General features: G+C 46.9%; 1 protein-coding gene and 1 long non-coding RNA gene across 6 annotated transcripts in view; one reads left to right on the top strand and one right to left on the bottom strand.

The window, feature by feature from the left end:
• The window catches only part of LOC135896232 (lachesin-like), a 348,730-nt gene that overhangs the window by 69,104 nt on the left and 261,921 nt on the right, over nucleotides 1-17,705 (bottom strand). The gene's annotated exons all lie outside the window — the stretch shown is intronic.
• Nucleotides 1-17,705, top strand: part of LOC135897588 (uncharacterized) — a 191,153-nt gene that overhangs the window by 53,261 nt on the left and 120,187 nt on the right. The window contains exon 2 of the long non-coding RNA XR_010563173.1: nucleotides 2,824-2,902. This is a non-coding gene — a long non-coding RNA (uncharacterized lncRNA). The remainder of the gene's footprint in view (nucleotides 1-2,823; nucleotides 2,903-17,705) is intronic.

Genomic DNA, 17,705 nt, shown 5'->3' on the forward strand with positions numbered 1-17,705 from the left:
ACACACGTCAAAAGCCGAGTGGGTAGAGGAAATGTGCTTCACATTAAAGATTGAGTGCCCAACCGGCGTGCATGGATTATTCGCCTTATTCTAAGGTATACTAGCGCACAAGCTGCACCTTCATTCATACGGGCCACGTTGAACTGAACGCGCACCAGTTCTGCGGAATGGGAGACACTCCTCGCCACGCGCCTCCACTTACGATGCAACAATGTGATCGATGCTGTAAACAGCCGTTGCACGTCACATCGCCGCTGCCGCAGACAACCGGGACGGCTGGCCCAAATGACCGCCAGATATAGCTTTGTGCAGCTAAACACACGTGCTGCCTCGTACCGCTTTCGTTATATTGAAGTTGCGCCTAAAAAGCCTACTTCATGATGTAACTTTCCTTGTGCCCCACGGATAAGCTGGATAATGTAAATTTCCTCGTTCGCTTGTATTTTTTATACGTTGGGTAATACATGACTTTAATTTATTTGCTGTCCTCCATTTCAAGGTAGGCAGCATGACGAGCTTTCCTTTACTCAAAATCATTATGTTATGACACAGTGGCATGACATCGTCGAGACCAAGCTGACCATGGCAAGGATGCAAACGACCGCTTCGCATTCGAAAGAAATCACCCCAAACTGGAACAATCGCTCTCTCGCCCAGATTTCTCAACATGCGCAGCTATATCGAGGTTATGGCTTCAATCGTTTCAGAAAGAGCAAGAGAATGAGGTAATAAAATATCTCAGCGTTGAATAACGGTTGACACGCGCGCCTCGTTTGTTTTCTCCCCGTTATCCGGCTGCCACGCGACGCATCGCCTTGCGCCTGACGCATACATATACAACGAAACAAACACTCCCGCGTTTCCCTTCGTGCCATTGCGCGCAACCGCCCACAGGTGCGACAACATTTGGCAGCCTGTCCAGCCATGCGCCGCTTTCGAATGGCCACTTAACTTCAAAGCCATTTCGTTCCACGTGCTGTGTGCGTACCAAATCAGACACGTCATTTGCTAGCGGGGGCCTGTTTCTGGTTTCGTAGAGCTACCGCCACGCAACAACTCGTGCAGTACCTCGCACTCTGCTACGGTGGCAATAGAGTGAAAATAAAGGAGGCCGAAGAGCGGGAAGGGGTGTCCCTCGTTTCAGCAGCCACTGGTTCTAGGGAGAACCAGTTCGTTGTAAAACAATGGCCTTCTCTTGCAACAGCAGCTATAGCCCAAGAGAAGGCCTTCCTGTGTGGCGGCGCCGAGCCGTTTTCAAAGGCGAGGCGATAGAAACAAACGCGGAACAGGAATAAGGCAGCCGGAGTCATTGTCGAGTTGCGCAGGTAAGCGTTCGCTTTCTTTATATGCGCATGTGCAAACACAGGCGAGCTCACTTTAGGTGTTGTGTCATTTGCAGCGAACAGCCTTTGCTTGCTTGCTTGTTTCCTTGATTGCTTGCTTGCTTGCTTGCTTGACTCGCAGCAATGCACGCCAATCGTGAATGTTTGAAAACCGCCGCATTTTCCGCCGCCGCCGGCTGCGCTGATCACCTCGTTGTTGCCACCTACTCGTCGTTGAGTTGCGTGGGCATCTCGTGGCTGGGAAGTGGTGCTCCACGACTCGTGTCATCATCGTTCTTGAATTCTTTTGCTTCGTCAATCTATTTTGTCGTTTGCTTTTATCGCGGCTATCTTCTTTTCTTCGTTGGCTTTGCTTGTTCTATAGTCCTCAGCTATGCTTTCTTTTTTTTTCACACACGCTACGCGCACTATCTCCGCGCAGGATCTGGAGCAGGATTCCTGCGCTGCCTCAAAATGCACTGGTAAACCGTAGTGGTGGCGTAGTGGATTTGGCGTTGCGCTGCTAAGCCCGAGGGTGTGCGATCGAATCCCGGCCGTGGCGGCTGGATTTCCACGGACGCGGAGTGTAAAAACCACCACCTACTGGAACTGAAGACCTTCACAGATATCCGACTTCTATGGGAGCCTCTTGCGCCCACTTTCGTTCAACCGTTGGCCGTTGGTTTCACTTTTATAACCTGTTCATCTGCTACTCTACGGTTCACTGGTGCGGCGTTGTAACTCGTACAGCGGCTGTTGTGCTGTGACGAACTACTTGCCCGGTTGATTATTTTTGTGAATACAGTGACAGTGATGCCACAAGGCTTCGATCGGTCACTTGGCTCCAAAAGTTGACTGCCCGAACCTGAAAAATGGCGGTGCGTGCAGTTGGCTGCTCTCTAAAACAGCGTCAAATAGTCACTCCTATTGTCTTCTTCAGGCAGTAGCAAAGCACACAGATCTTGCAGATTATTATAAGTCACATTGTTTATAGAGTTCGTAAGGTACGCAACCGTTTAATTGTATACGTTCTAAAGTTCGTTTCCGCTCTCTTTAGAAACTGGAAACCACCGTAACGTTCGACAACAGAACGATTACCACTCATTTTAACTCTTAAAAGTTGTCCGCAAATGCGTCGCGAGTTCGAAAAGAGAATTGCGCATACAGCTTCGCTGCGTACGTATCTTTCGTATCACCGTTATGCTGCCCCCGTACCACGCGGAGAAGCTAGCTTTGCAGTTTGAAAGGAGTTCCGTGACACAAGGCCTGCAATGCATCACGTTTTAAAGCACTAGGATCGCTCTTGCAAGCTTACTACCGAGCTACACATCCAACAACATTAAAAACTAGCTATGATTACCCTTCCTTGAAACAGACTCGATCAACCTATTGCACATATTGGGTGCAGGACTTTTACCAGATCATCTGCCTTTCAAGTTCTTGTCCTCTAGAACTTGCCAAAGCTTCCCAAAAACTAGACAATCGGCCGCTTTCTGTGCAGGTGCTGCTGGAACACCACCCCCATCGCCCATCGGCCCATAAAGCGGTGAAGGCACTCCTGTGTTTCTTAAGAACGACGGGTTTGTGCGACCATCTGTGACTATTACTGCAATTTCTGTAAAACCACACGCGTCAGCGAACTTGCCGCAATTTCCTTCTTTCCTTCCCTCCTCTCTCTCCCTGTTATCTTTCTTTTCCCCTTTCCCATTCCCCTGGTGTAGGGTAGCCAACCGGACGTTATTCTCGTTAACCTCCCTGCCTTCTACTTTTCTCTTTCCTCCTCCCTACCTTTCACTACGGCACACAACAGCAAATCCTAATGTCATCTACGACATTAGGCTATTCGTAATCAACTCAAAACAAGCTAGATTATCCCATGAATCTTTTAAAATAATATTTCCAGTCTCTTACAGAGGCTAGGGAAGGGATATTTATGCCGTCTAGCATTGCACCTGCCACCTATGCTCATTGTTTACCTTTCATGCACCGCTCCTCCTCTTCTAATTTCACTACTCAAAAACAAAGCATTCGCAATTTTTTTTCTTTTTATATTTGTCAATTTATTCATTTACTGCTAATACGAGCGATTTGTGCTTGCAACAGCACTGAACAGATCGCAGAAGCAGACGACAGCGAACAGGTTATAACTAGCTCCACTCTGCTCGCATGCTCTATCCCGGCAAAAGGGACGAACTAGACCAGACGTGCTGAAGCAGGGAGATCTGTGCTGGTCTGGAGTTCAGTAGGTCGTGACAAAAACCTACTTGGTCAAAATTATTCCGGGATCCCCGCCCCCCCCCTTCCCCCTTTAACCCCTTCGGTGCGTCTCCTAATAATATGCTGGTTTTGGCATTTAAACCCACAGAATTTATTTGTACTTAAAATGTACTGCTGCGGTCGACGTCAAACGACTCCCCGCGCTCAGAAACGTCAAGTTTGTTGCTGCATGTGGTCAGTATACCATAACAACGGAGCGCGAAGCTCAGAAGAAAATCAGTTTTGAATCCATTGCGAAGATGGCAGCGTCTGTATCATCTTAAGCAGTCGCGTTCACGCCCCAAAACTCACGAGACGCGGTGAATTTTGATGAAGCGTGCCTGTAAATGGCAGGACAGCTTTCTAGATTGATTGAACACTCCTTAACGCTGCCGAATGCCGAAGCAATAAAATGCATTCGCGGCAGGGATCGTGCCGTCCCAAATATCAATGTTGCGATGGTCCTTCAAACTGCTCATGGAGGAGTCTTCCGTTCCGATGCAGAGGCGCAGAACAAGAAGGGCACAGCGCAACTGCATTTTGCTTTGCGTCGGTGCAGCAAAAAGCCACGCCGCCCAACAAAGAATAATAGTAAGACTCAAGCTTCCACTCATCTTTGGTGAGTATGGGTTATCGTCCCAACGCTTTCCACTGAGGTGTTTTCTTGCTATTGTGCGCGTGTGCTGTCAGTGAAGCAAGAAGGAAAAATACCCATACCTGGTCCTCCAATTAGTTTCCGCCCAATTAGGTTCGGATGAGGTCGTCGCATGCCTCATCGCGCAATTCCTGTCGGAGGTCACTCCAAGAAGAAGCCACGCCGAAAAGAACTTTCCCACTTGAGACACCGTTGTAGAGGTCACGCTAATTTGGCGGCAAGCATCTTTGCGCCACGAGTGTTCGCTGATAATTCAAGGCGCACTTAGATACTCCGCCCCTGGGACCACTTTCTCCAGGAAACATTATGCGCTTGTTTGAATTTATACGTGTTCTTGCTGCAATTTGTGCTGCGACTTCGCTGATTTACACCCTGTCGCAATCAATTGCTGCTTTCATAATGCTATAGAAAGATGCACTATACCGTAGTACAGAAATTCGTGGATATATAGTAAGGTAATCAGAGGTTAACTCACAGAAAATTTTAAAAGGAAGAATGGAACGTGCTTGAGTGAATGCAGCTAGGAGGCGCTGGCTCACAGTAAAAACAAGCTGATTCGATCCTTTGCCTGCGGCGTTTCGGACCAGGCAAAGAACAAAGTCAAGCGCCTCCCGCCTCTAGAGACAGATTGCAGCGAGCGTGCTTGAGACCACTGGACCTACCTACTCATGCAACCAGGTCTGTTGTAACAATGGGCTGATGTTATGCCGGAGCTCGAGTATGTCAGCCTATTACGCCAAAATGCAACTACACGATGTCCCGAATAAGTATCAACCAAGACAGGTAATGACACTCATGCGAGCAATGGATTTTCGTTAATTAAAGCGCCAGTTTCTGATATATCTGTTTGATGTCTACCGGCGTTACCAGCACATAAACAACTCACTTCTTTCTTTTGTGCACTTGCACTTTTTTTCTTATCGTCTTGGTCCTCGTGGTATCGGCGCGTCGACGTCGTACGGTGTGCATCAGACTGAAATAGGGTTTCCATTCCGTCATAGCTTGCGAAAGGCTTGCGCCTAAACACAAACATTGAGTGAGATTACACCAAACGAAAATTAGGACAATTATACCCATAGCGTTTAGTTTTACACTCCTTGTTTTATTGATTCCAACATCGTTCTGCACAGACTTTTTTTAGTTATTTTAATACGGACGTGGCAAATATAGCATGACTGTGAAATTTTCCAAACGTCATCTTCAGACAGGATTCGTTGTCTGCGTCTGTGCAAAATCTTATTTTCCTGTCACTTTTACCTTGCCCATGAGACAAACTCAAAATGTTCACTTTGAGCGTTACGTTGCTCTGTATCGCTAAAACTGTGTTCCCTATCACATTACCGCCTCGCGCATTGAAGGAAGCAATGTTTCATTGAATAAAAGGAGTCCTTCCCCACATTTACAAGTCCTTGTTAGTGCCTGTTGTCTATATAGCCTTGCAAACAATATATGCGCAAGCGATTTCTATGCTCGCGCAGTGTTATCCGAATGCTGTTTGTTGCGCCTGCCACATCCATTCACGTCCATGCACGTATGACGAGCATTTACCTCTGACGCCGTTTTTTTTCCTTGTCATAATCCAACTGTAAAGCAACACTGAAGCACACTCGCATCTCAGAAAAATACGCGTAGTTCTCCGAGCACGTCCGGAGCTGCTTTGTTTCGCAGGAAACGAACCAAGGTAGACCTTGCTTGCTACGTTGTCCGTACAAATTTGGTGTTACCAAAATGGAGCGTAACGATAACCAATGAAGGAGAATGCGATCAACAGTCTTTCTTCACACTGAAAAAAATGTGGCACGCTACAGTGATAACCCTCGTCATGGCGCCGGTCGTTGGCACTGGGAGAGAACTGCTTTGTTTCGAAACATGGCGCATCGTAATGGAGTTCATGATGCAGAGGCTGCTGATGGTTTCGTCGAGGGCATCGCTTGAAGAAATTGCGTGCGTTAGCAGTGCAGAGACAAGAGGGGTTTTGTTGTGTGCACCGGCCGTTCATTTCAAGCTCCTTTATTGAGATAATGACATTAAACCAGTCTCAGCTTTGCTAGTTGATTGCAGTGCAACCGGCGAGACTCTCTGGCCACTTTTACTCTGTGGTTGAAAACAGACTGATTTGCTTTACTTATTTTTTTAATTAAAGTTTGCGCCTAGGGAGGAAAAACTGCACTGTAGTTTTCGTGGCGCTGAAGCGATTACAGTTTTGGTAATGCCTTCTTTCATTTTGGGACAACGGTATAAGAGCGTGAGGTAACCACCACTAGTTAATCCGATAAAGACAGTGAACGTGCCTATTTCAACTCACCGGACCAAAATCCCACAACGCAGCTCTTTAAACTTTTGATCATTACGCAAGGCAGTTATTGCGCACGTTTCCACAACTTGCGCGCGATTACTTATGAAGAATGATGGAGAACAAGATAATCACTTTAACGTTGTATAGTAAAAGCAATTTATCAAAAGAGAGAGAAAATGATGCAGAGAAAGGCAGGGAGGTTAACCAGAGGTAGTTCCGGTTGGCTACCCTGCGCAGGGGGAAGGGTGAAGAGGGATAAAAAGAGAAACAGAGTAGAAGGGGGAGGTAGAAAGGGAATTTATCAAACAAGTTGGGGAATATCCTAGGAAATAAACATGTTGATTCTTGGCAGGATTTGTTTCTTTCATCGTTTTGATAGAGTTAAAAACTTGCAACGGTATAATTAACGCAGAGTTAAAAAGAAACGCAGATGGGACCTGAATCCTCAAACTTCATATGATATTAAGGCTACGGATTTGTCAACCGCCTGTAATTCCCTCGGTACTTCCTCAGCAACAACAATATGAAGCTTAACAACAAGTATTTGGAATAGTATGGAGAAATCCTGCATATGACGGCTTCTTGTGCGAATCTCTATTTAGTTTGCCAAGGACAGCAGCAATAGCGGTCCTCTAATTGCAATAATTGAAGAGATCAGGCGGTCCAAACAGCCAGATCACGCGGCTCTGAGAAACGGGATGCTAGAGGGAGAAACAGTAGGCAGGAGATGAAAGACAGAAAGGATAGCAAGATTGACTGTACGATTGGCTATTCTGCACTGGGTCTTGGGGAAACGACAGTAAAGATTAGAAGTAAAGAAGAATAGACATGAAAAGCATCTCTCCGCGCAAGTAAGAAGAAGGAAATTGGCAGCGGCTACATTTCTTCATTGAGCCCAGATGCTTTCTTTGTAAACACTAGCGCTTTTAGAGCAACTCATCCTGTCGGCTGTGGCCAGGGTTCAAGAATTCTATTTTTTGCGAGGGGACGATTGCCAAGCTTGTTGAACATGCTGCAAAGTGTTTTTATTTGTTACCTGAAACTAGACTGGACCTCACGCTACGACTACAACTGCCATCTAGCCTTTCCCGCGGTGAAGCAACCTTGCTGTACCACTTGTGGCTGGGAGTAGCGTTCACGAACTCATATTCCCATCGTGTGGGAATGGCCGAGAGCCCGATGTGCGATTCCTGTGGATGCGAGGAGACCATCGATCACCTATTGTGTACCTGCCTCCGCTACGAGGTACAACACATCTCTCTGCGGGAAATTTTACACCGACTGGACTTAAGACCGTTCAGCGAGTCAAAGATACTCGGACCATGGCCACACCCGTAACTGGCACGAAAAGCGAATCGTGCATTAGTGCAATACTTGAAGTGCACCAGCTTAAAAGACCGTTTATAGTGTCCCTGTGCATAGTGTCCCGCTCACACGCACTCAGTGCTCACTTTCTCCCCTTTTCCTCTTTCTATTCCCCTTTTCCCCACCCCTAGTCTAGGGTAGCAAACCGGATGCTCTTCTGGTTGACCTTCCTGCCGTTTCTGTCCTTGCTTTCTCTCTCCCTCTCTCTCTGAAACTAGGCAGTCGCATAGAAGTTTCCGAATTGTCTCACCGCATCACACCTTTATATTCCACACTTTGGGGTGATTCCGATGCATTAGTGAACGCTACTCCGAGCCATAGACTACAAATGAGAGTTACGTCTCGTTGTGATAAGCCGTGCGAAAGGATGAGCTTTAGATAGGATTCAGGGAGCCAATGCGCTGGTTTGAAAAATCAGATGAATTCCACCGGGCCCAATTTAGACTTGCGTCCAAGAGCACAGAGCTTTCCTGCTCCATCCGTTCTTGACGTCGGGATAGCAAGCACCCGTCACAGTCACGGGCATATCGATCAGCTGCACCTCCTTTGTCATTTCCCGTGGCATTGCAGCTAGTTGGCAACATTAAAATATAATGTCGTGTTCTTTCTCAACTGCCCAATGGCAATTTTTTTGTTATGCCCACGACGCGTCGTTTGTGCTATCCACAGCATAATGGAGATAGTAAACTCTGGAGGGACTGCCTTGGAATTGCAGATATACCGTTGCTGGGAAAGATTCTGCTTGATGAATATAAGTGCTGCAGCCAGGGCTTAAAAGCTTGGTGGATGCCGTCGATGTGAAATGTCATTACGTACCTTTTATCTCAATAAACTTGATCGAGACGAGCGCTACAGCTGCTGAACTTTGGCGCGTTACCGATCTATCGGTGTAAATATGTAAGTAAGTCACTATGGACTTCGTGCAGCAACAGAAATTTGACCTGTTTCAATGCTACTTACGATAGTTGTGCCTAGCGGAGTCCAATATGATGTAGCCGAGTCGTCAGCACGCTCAATGTCCAGGCATGAGTGTGTTTGGAGTAATATGTATACAAGCGTTCCAACACTAAACAGCTGTCCGCAAAAGGTGCCAATCACTTGGAGTGTAAACCAGGAATAGTAAGGACGCAGACGTAGTATTCGAACATACAAGGCTGATAAGTTCGTTATCTTCGCTTAGGACTCCTGACACCGAGGACGCCTATAGTGCATTTAGCGCAGCATATAAAGTCACAGAAGTGGTATCGAGGCCTGGTGCTTACCAATCCCAGGAAGACTAAGCAGGAGGAGCTGAGTCAATTGAGCTTGGACCGTAATAAGAGGCAATGGCACAGACCGGGTCTCATGCGGGAGTTTCTTGCACGAAACTACTTGAAGAACACACACGCACAAAAAATGTAGACTATTGCTATGTATAATGTGTGGCCGTTCATAATGGGCCTTTGGTGGGCACATCATTGCCCAACGGCAACTCAATGTGAGCGGTTGTGGGCACATCAACGGTGGTACCCAACCCAAGACTGGTAGGCACACCGGCGGCAGTTGGCAAATTAACTAGCTATTCACAAGTGCGCTGTTTAGTCTGAGCATCGACTTTTGTATGGTTGCCCCAGCGCACGCCAGCAATGCACTGGAGTGAGTGAAGACGTTGAAGTGGTACCTCCTATGCGTAGTTTTCCAGAGCTCGTCGTCAAGAGTCTGCTGTCCAGGATGTTTCCCAGGAAGCAAACACCGGAAGCATGTCGCAAGCGGAACCCGCCTACTTCCGAATAAAGGAGAAGCCTTCTCGACTTCATCCGCGTCTTGGAAGGACCAATGGCAGGGTGCTCGAAAACAGAGGAATACCAGATACCGGGAAGAAAATTGGACCAGATGAGCTTCGTGGTTGCACTGCTCACTCTCTGACATGATAAAGTCTTCTCTAAATGATTGATATGATAGAAACGGCGATTACTAAAGAAAACAATATACAGGGTGTTCAAAATTAAGTTTAATGGTTTTCTTAAAATTAGGCACTGGGAGGCACGCGAAGACCACCTGTGCAAATAAGTTATGTGGCCAGGGGGCCACAAAGTTACATGACAATTATCGCTGTCAGCAGCTCAATGAACTAAAATTAACTAATTACTTTTTGTTGACTCCAGTAAGTGGATATGTTCGTAATGAAAAGTTAGAGGCAATCGCGTTTCTACACAGTGCCAGTTGGAAGAATTCTTCTAGCGTGTCTGTGCTCCAAGATATCCGACTCCAAATTTTAATTGGCGTTCGCATGATTACGCATGCAACAGAGTTAGGATCGGCGCGAAGCTCCTCCCTGCTCTTATGCGGCTGTTGAGTGCGGCGTTTAGTCTGACAAAGGGTCGGAGGCATTGGCAAAGATGACAGGTTAGTTAACTACAGAAACGTAAGTAGAGCGCGATGAGCCTGATCACATTTAGACGCACAACCACTGGGGTACAAACTTTCGTCGAGTGTTGTACAAAGCGGGTCAAGGAGATGACAGTCTCTCGCTAGCGACATGCACTGCGCACTGAAAGCGGGACACTGAAATATAGGGTGCTGAAGTGTCTCGAAGCAGCCGCAAGACGTACCCGATGGACTGGCCACATGTCCTTGTCTGTATAAACGTTCGTGCACGTTCACGCAGCGAACCCTCAGCTTGAGTAGTTGTGCTCTAGTGCGACAAGGCAAGCCTTGGCCTCGACCACTGGGCGGAAACGTTCCATTTGCGACGCCTGGTCTGGATGTTGTAGGTTTTACAGTTTCAAATACCGCAGCGGATCAACACTCACGTTTAATGGATGTCGCAGATAGACGGTGGACATCAAGAAATTTCTTTTATCGCATGCCATGGTAAATTACAACACCACAATTTGTCAGGCCAGCGATACAATGTCGACGGTAAGTGTTTTTCATGGAGAGAGTGCTCTTGTTTTAGTAGGTGGCGACGAATTAGCAGAGGAGCGTCATCAAGCTTGCACAAAATTTCTGGGAAGTCACAGTTGTCATGAGCGCAAGTTGAAGCTAGTCGATCAGCTTCTTCCTTTCCGGTGATTCCTACGTGTGAAGGTATCCAATGAGCAACGAGAGAAACACCACGTGTTGAAATTTTGCTCGCAGAGTCAGTAATGCTGCGCATAACTGGGCAATCAATCTCGCTGCGTTGTAACCTGCTAAGGGCAGCGCGGGAATCCGTAAGGATGGAAATCTTCGATATAGTTAACTCCTCTTACACGTACTTCAGTGCAACATTAATGCTGCTAGCTCCGCAGTTGTTGACGAAGTTGGATGAGGTATATGAAAGATACGCCATACTTGAGTCGAAGGGCAGAAAAAATCTGCAGAGGCGCCTTGACCTTCGCTGTGTACAGATGCAGCTGTGAATAGTTGAATATAATCTGGCAACCTATAGAACATGTGAGACTGAGGCGATTGGAATATTGCTGAAACAGGCATATCAGACTTTTTTGTGCATGTCAGGGATAGTGAGGTAAATGGGGAATACGTGTTTCGTGATATCATTTGGAGGCTGAGGCGTAACCGAAGCAGCATGTTCAGAAATGTCAGTGATACTCATAAATAATGCCGCCATTTTTCCCATGCGAGATAACGGGTGGTGGATGAGACGATCAAGGAGCGATTGACCATTTGATGTGCGGTGCAGACGCTCAAGGCAACAAAAAACAGTAGAAAACACGCAATGAAGAACATGCACAATTTCCGAAGAACAATAGTTACAAGAACAAATAAACAAAGAAAGGTACTACAGTAACATTTAGTAGCATTCTAATACTCCTGATTTCTTGGCAAACTGTACTTTTGTGCGTGCACGACTGTGTGGCCAATTGATGAATTATACAGGTGATTGGGCGAACTGTGCCAAGAACATCAAGTTTTCTTTTACAAGACCTTTACACCAAAACAATCGCTCGCCGCACCATGAGTGTGTGACACGCGGTGGACACGTTTACGAAGGCCGAGACTTGGCAGTGTCGTCGCTGGAGGCAGTCCCATGCTTTCAAAAGTGCTGAACAACCCAAATCCACGCGCGTATTTATTTGCCAGTGAAGATGCAAGGCATTATTCTAGATGTCGTACAGAGAACGCAAAGAGCCAGCAAGAAAAAAAAGGAAGGAAAACTATTCAAATTTTTAGAGCGAGTACGTAGAGAGTACCAAATGTGTTGGACGCAAATCCAACGAATCGGGCGTTTTCTGCAAGCTAACTTACGCGCACAAAATCAACGTGCAGGACGCACAAAAGCGCTTGAGCTACGAGCGGCGCCGGCAGCGAGCGCTGTTTGGCATTGCTGCGAGTGGTGCTTCTCGAATGTTTGTTCTCGGCTTCGAGGACGCACACAGCGTTTGCGTTGAGCTGGTTCGTGGAATCACGGGGTGAGCACGTGAAGCTCCGGACGCATCTGCATCTCTTCTCACAGAGTGCTGCCGGCGGATCTGGGCCAGAGACGGTCGCATGCGAGCACACACCGGGAGTGGAAAGCGGCATTTGATATTATTCGGCCTTTCTGAGTGAAAGCTCGACGAAAGAAACAAAAAAAAATGCATAACATTCCAAATTTCGTATTCTTATTTTTGTAGCCATTTGATTGTTTGAAAACGCAGTGCAGTCGCAATCTTCTTATCGTGTCTTGCTGCTGCGCTGAGCCTCTCACCTTAGGGCCATGTATATTCCTAATATGGAAGCGTACAGACAAGCAGATATTTTCCTCTTACATAGTACAGTATAGTCTTAAAGATTAAGTCTCGGCGTAAATAGCTGTGTTTACTAACGCATTTTCTTTCTTTTTTGTTTTTTTGGCTTGCTTGTCTAGCAACTGCAGCATAACATTTGTTCTCGTAAAAAATCAATACAAAAGCACTCCCCCCATGAAAGACACTTACCGTCAACTTTGTATCACTGTCCTGACAAATTGTAGCGTTGTAATTTACCATGGCATATGATCAAAGAAATTTCTTGGTGCCCACCGTCTATGTGCGACATCCATTATACGTGAGTATTGATTGTTTCACTGCGGTATCCGAAACTGTCTACACAACATTTCTATTTTGCGTTTACTTTAAAGGTTCATTAATTTGCTAGTGGTTGGCCTTTGTTTCCTCGCTGTGACAAATTACACCGAAAGCTCATTCCTATAACCTTGTATAGTTGAGATGCAGAATAGCGTCATGAGCCCACTTTTGTCCACCATACGCAGAAGCGACTGTCACTGGGAGTTCAAGATTCTAGGGTGCAACGTTCCTGCGACCACAGTGCAGTGAGACAGATCATAAAAGACGGCAGCTATATAAGGGCCTCCTTGCTTTGTGAGCATCATTAGAAGATTCCTTGCCGATACCTTACTCACATGGGGGAAAAACGAAAGGAACCGTTTTGTTGATTACCGCGAGCGGCCGTTGGCATTTTCCTTCCCAGGAGCCCCGCTCTCCACTCTTGTCCTCGGGCCAACACATGGAGACCCAAGAGTGTGACAGAACAGGAGGGAAACGTTGCCGAGCCTATTTGCACACTACACCCCGTGGCAAACCTTTCTCTCTCCGTATATATCTCTTTCCATCTGTCGGAGGCACAGGGAGTTGTCTTCTCGGGGCGGCAGGGAGTAACCTTTTCTTTGCAGCCTTTCTTCCTGTCGTATAACTTCATTTTTCATATATATTTCCTGTTTCCTTCCTCGCGCGCCTTCCCTACAGGCCACTACCGCGCGATTCTCAGTTACATACCGAGCATTACGAAGACACGATGGCAGGCAGTGAACTCGGCAGAGCTGCCTCGTGCAGTCCATTGTTGCCACGGTTAATCCACAGAGCTCTGTGAGGCCTGTAGGGTCGACAAAGTGTAGCGTTTCCGTTCGCAGGGAGAGCGAATTGGACCTTTCCTCCATCGACGCACTGTACATACCCACGCACTGTTCCCCCTTCCTTCCTTCCTTACCGCGGGTCCCGCTTCTTTGCGGGGAAAAGAAAGGAACAAAGAAGAGCGTAGTGGAACAAGAAACTGATCTATGGGGAAGGAACAAGGCGTAACGGGGGCCCCTAGGAGCAAGCAGTGAGCACCCGAGTGTTGGGTGGCCGGGGCGTGTAACTGTATTCCGCCGCTGAGCGCCGCCGGAGTGCAGGGATGGCAGATAACGGGACGGAGCGGAACGCGCAGGATAGCTGGCAGAGATCAGCGATACGAAGCTACGGGGCTTACGCTCGGATCCCAGGCTGTAGCGCCGGCGGTACAAGGCTCCCTCTCGCTTGCACCTTCTTCTTCCCTCCCCAACCTAGGGAGGAAGCGAGGACCTAAACGTTCGTGGAAGAAGGCTTTCGGCTTCCTCCTCTTCTCACAACGTCTCTCTCTCTCTCTCTCTTCTTTGCTGTTCTGCTCGCATCGAACGAAGGAAGGAGTCCATGGGTCGGGAATGTCCCATTGCCGTTCAATGTTTCGGGGACCGATCGCGTGATATATGGCGGCGCGCTGTGAAAGCTGCGATGTGAGCCGCGATTGAAAGGAACGACGAAACGAGGAATCATTTCCTTGCCGTTTCGTAAGGTGGTGGGCAGGGGTATTTGCGAGAAGAAAAAAAAACGAGAACAAAAATGAAAGCAATAACCAGAGAGAAAGACGACAGTGACGAAGGTAGCTAAACTTCGCTGTACTTGTCCACTGCGACGCTCGGTTAACTGTACAACTGTGGCTTTGTTGCAGTGTTCCCTTAGTCTGGCGCGTGACATGCCATACGCCTCCTATATAATTATGGCGCGAGCAGAGGCTGTTGTTTTCAATGTTTCCTGCCTTACAATAAATAATGTCACGCGAGATGTATCGTTTAATCCAGTATTTGTGCAAGTTCTTCGGAATTCGATTGCACCAGTGGTTGTATCCAAAAGATGCAGCAACTAACAGTGAAGACTCGTGTTTTTTTTTTTTTTGGACATTGCCTTAAATCTAAAGTGTGAGTGATTTCTGCCCATCTTTGCGGTATCTGACACAAATATTCCACATCTAAACCTTCTCATTGACACATTCTTCGTCTTTACTCATTAGTATTATTACTGACAGTTTTCCCATCAAGCACGAATAAACCACAAACATATTGCACTTATTACGTATCATATACAACTGTGTGTTCGTTTTGCACACTGACAGCTTATCATGACGCATTACGGTAAATTAGTTAGAGACAGTGGTGCTTTCTCTGTTACAATGGGTACTCCAATCCCACTCCTTCCCTCTCCTAAAGAAAAACGTGCCGTATTTTGTCTCCCAGGTTGAAACGAGGTTCCAAGGAGAACTTCGGGCTCCACTAAATCAATTTATATCGCAATAGTTCGCGTGAAGCACGTCATTTTTTGCATGTACGCATATAAAAGTACTGTTACGTTTCACAATATTCCCGAGCCAATTGCCCCTTTTGTCAGCATTCATAATTTGTTCGATCAGTAGAAGCCAACAAACACCATTGTGTTGCCACTGAAAATGGTTATCGAGACATTTTTGTTTCGTTTTATTACTTCGCTTTCTTCGCTTTCACCGGTATGTTATCCGTAGCAAAAGCTGCTGCATTTCAGTGCCACATTTTTTTATTCTTTCGCCTGCTCATCTTAACAAAACCTGGGACTTACGTTCAAATTGCTCTCTTTATACTCAACACAACCAAACCTATTCGCGCAGTGAGTTCGTTCTTATCACAGCAAGCGTCCCTGCCTGGCGCAAAAGTGCAAAAACTAAGTAAGAACCTTTCGTACTACAAGGGCGCAGTTCTTCGTAACGTATTGAACCAATGACGATGAATAGCAAAGGCATCTAACTCGTGTGTATAAACAGGAGAAATAACTAAATAAGATAGTCAATGCAAGAAACTTTCCACCACGTTTCGCCAGTTCAACTTTCATTTATATTTCTTTTCTTGGAGGGGTCACTGTTTTTTATCTACACTGTCTCGGTTTGCCTGAATGAAGAACACAAGACGCGAATGTTGGTCATGATAAGCTGTACACAGCGGCAAGCATTAAGAGCCGAGATAAGGACGAGAAAAGTTTACAAGCGTCGAGAACCCTTTCCCTGTTCCGTGCAGACCGCGCGTTTTCAGGTGAAGCAAACCCCGAAACAAGGAAGAGAGGAAAGAAAAAACTCAATAAAGTGGCCAAGATTCGGCCACAACTGTAGCATAAGTCCGTATATATATATATATATATATATATATATATATATATATATATATATATATATATATATATATATATCTATATATATATATATATATATATATATATATATATATATATATATATATATATATATATATATGGGACCCAATAAAGATACGCTTACGACGTAAAGTATGTAGCAGCGCCACCCACACCCGCCTCATACCAGAGCAAGCAAAAAAAAAAAAAAGTCCAACGTGTATACTGCAAGGCGCTTCAATACGCGAAAAGGCATCGCTCCACAATCGTCTCCAAGGAACACTTGGAGCACCCCTATTGTTGCATCTCTTTTGTTCTAGCCTTAGATAAGCTTTTTTTTTAAGTGCGTTGAACACGCGGTTAGGTTCTCCACCCGAGGTGGCACGGAAAAACAGAGAAACGCTCTCAATGTATATATATCTATCGGCCTAAAAGGAGGAATCAAGAGTGGAGGCCGTACACTCAGAGCCGGCCAGGCGAGACCCAACCACTGACGCCCAGATGCCCAACAAAGAAAACCGTAGTGCCGGCGGAAAAAAAAAAAACGAAACCGATCGGCCTTCCAGATTTACAAAGGCCGCAGCGCGCGAGCGCCCACACCGCAGCAGAGGCGGCAGCCGCGTTAAACACGCCACGAGGTTGTTGCAGAGCGCGTTGTTTACAGCGGTGCCGGGTGCGAGAAGCTGGGCGACGTGCCGGCGCCGAAGTAAAGCGGCAGCTACCGCGTGTAGTACAGCTCGCGCTATAGGTCGGCAGTGCACGAATACGTATAGGCACGCAATTGCGTTGCAAGACAGAAGAAAAAAGAAATCAAGTGATAGCGTGTTTTTTCTTTAAAGAAAGGATAAAGAGAAGAGAAGCCACTCAGCAGCAGTCGGCAAGGAAGCGAAAGGAAACATAGAATAGGCGGCGGAAATGCTACGGGCGAATAAAATTGCTTATCGGCTAGCGTCGAGGGCCTAGCTGTTCGTTTTCTCTTCGCCGTGTGTACGGCGCTGGTGGCGCACACAGCGGTGCGCGCGAGAACACGCTTGCTCGCGAGTTATTCTTTGTACCCCTTCACGCTGCTCCCGTGTTTTCTTTTGGTATTTCTGTGTGGTTACATTGTGTCCTTCCCGTGTTTGTATTTAACCGCTCCGTTCCAATTTTCGAATCTAAGACGGGAACGAGATATTAGATTGGAGCCTTCGCGACTGTTTCGGAAATGCGCTCGCCCGCCTGCCTGCTGGAAAGCGGGCTGAAATAATCATTGGCGATGGCCGGGCGGCGAGGGAGCGGCTGATGGCGTTTTTATTGCGTGCGCGCTCCGGGGGGGGGGGGGGGGGGGGGGAACGCTCTGCGGCGCGCACTTACACTTCGGCATAAGACAATTACTCTCGCGATGACTCGCAAGTGCGCTTTGTACACGAGCAATTACGAACGCAACGTTGCGCATGAATCTTTAAAGACAAAATTACAAACACTTTCCGTCGTCCAAGGCGACGATGACTGCAAGAATAAAAGAATGAAATGAAAGGATGCTTCGAAGAAGGTGGTGACGCCGAGATTTGCCGAGCGAAAAAACATGGGCGAGAGGTTGCGAAGCCCTTGCTGCTACACATGTTAAGATGATGTTCCTTAAT

Source organism: Dermacentor albipictus, chromosome 1 (genome assembly GCF_038994185.2).
Source record: "Dermacentor albipictus isolate Rhodes 1998 colony chromosome 1, USDA_Dalb.pri_finalv2, whole genome shotgun sequence".
NCBI lineage: Eukaryota > Metazoa > Arthropoda > Arachnida > Ixodida > Ixodidae > Dermacentor > Dermacentor albipictus.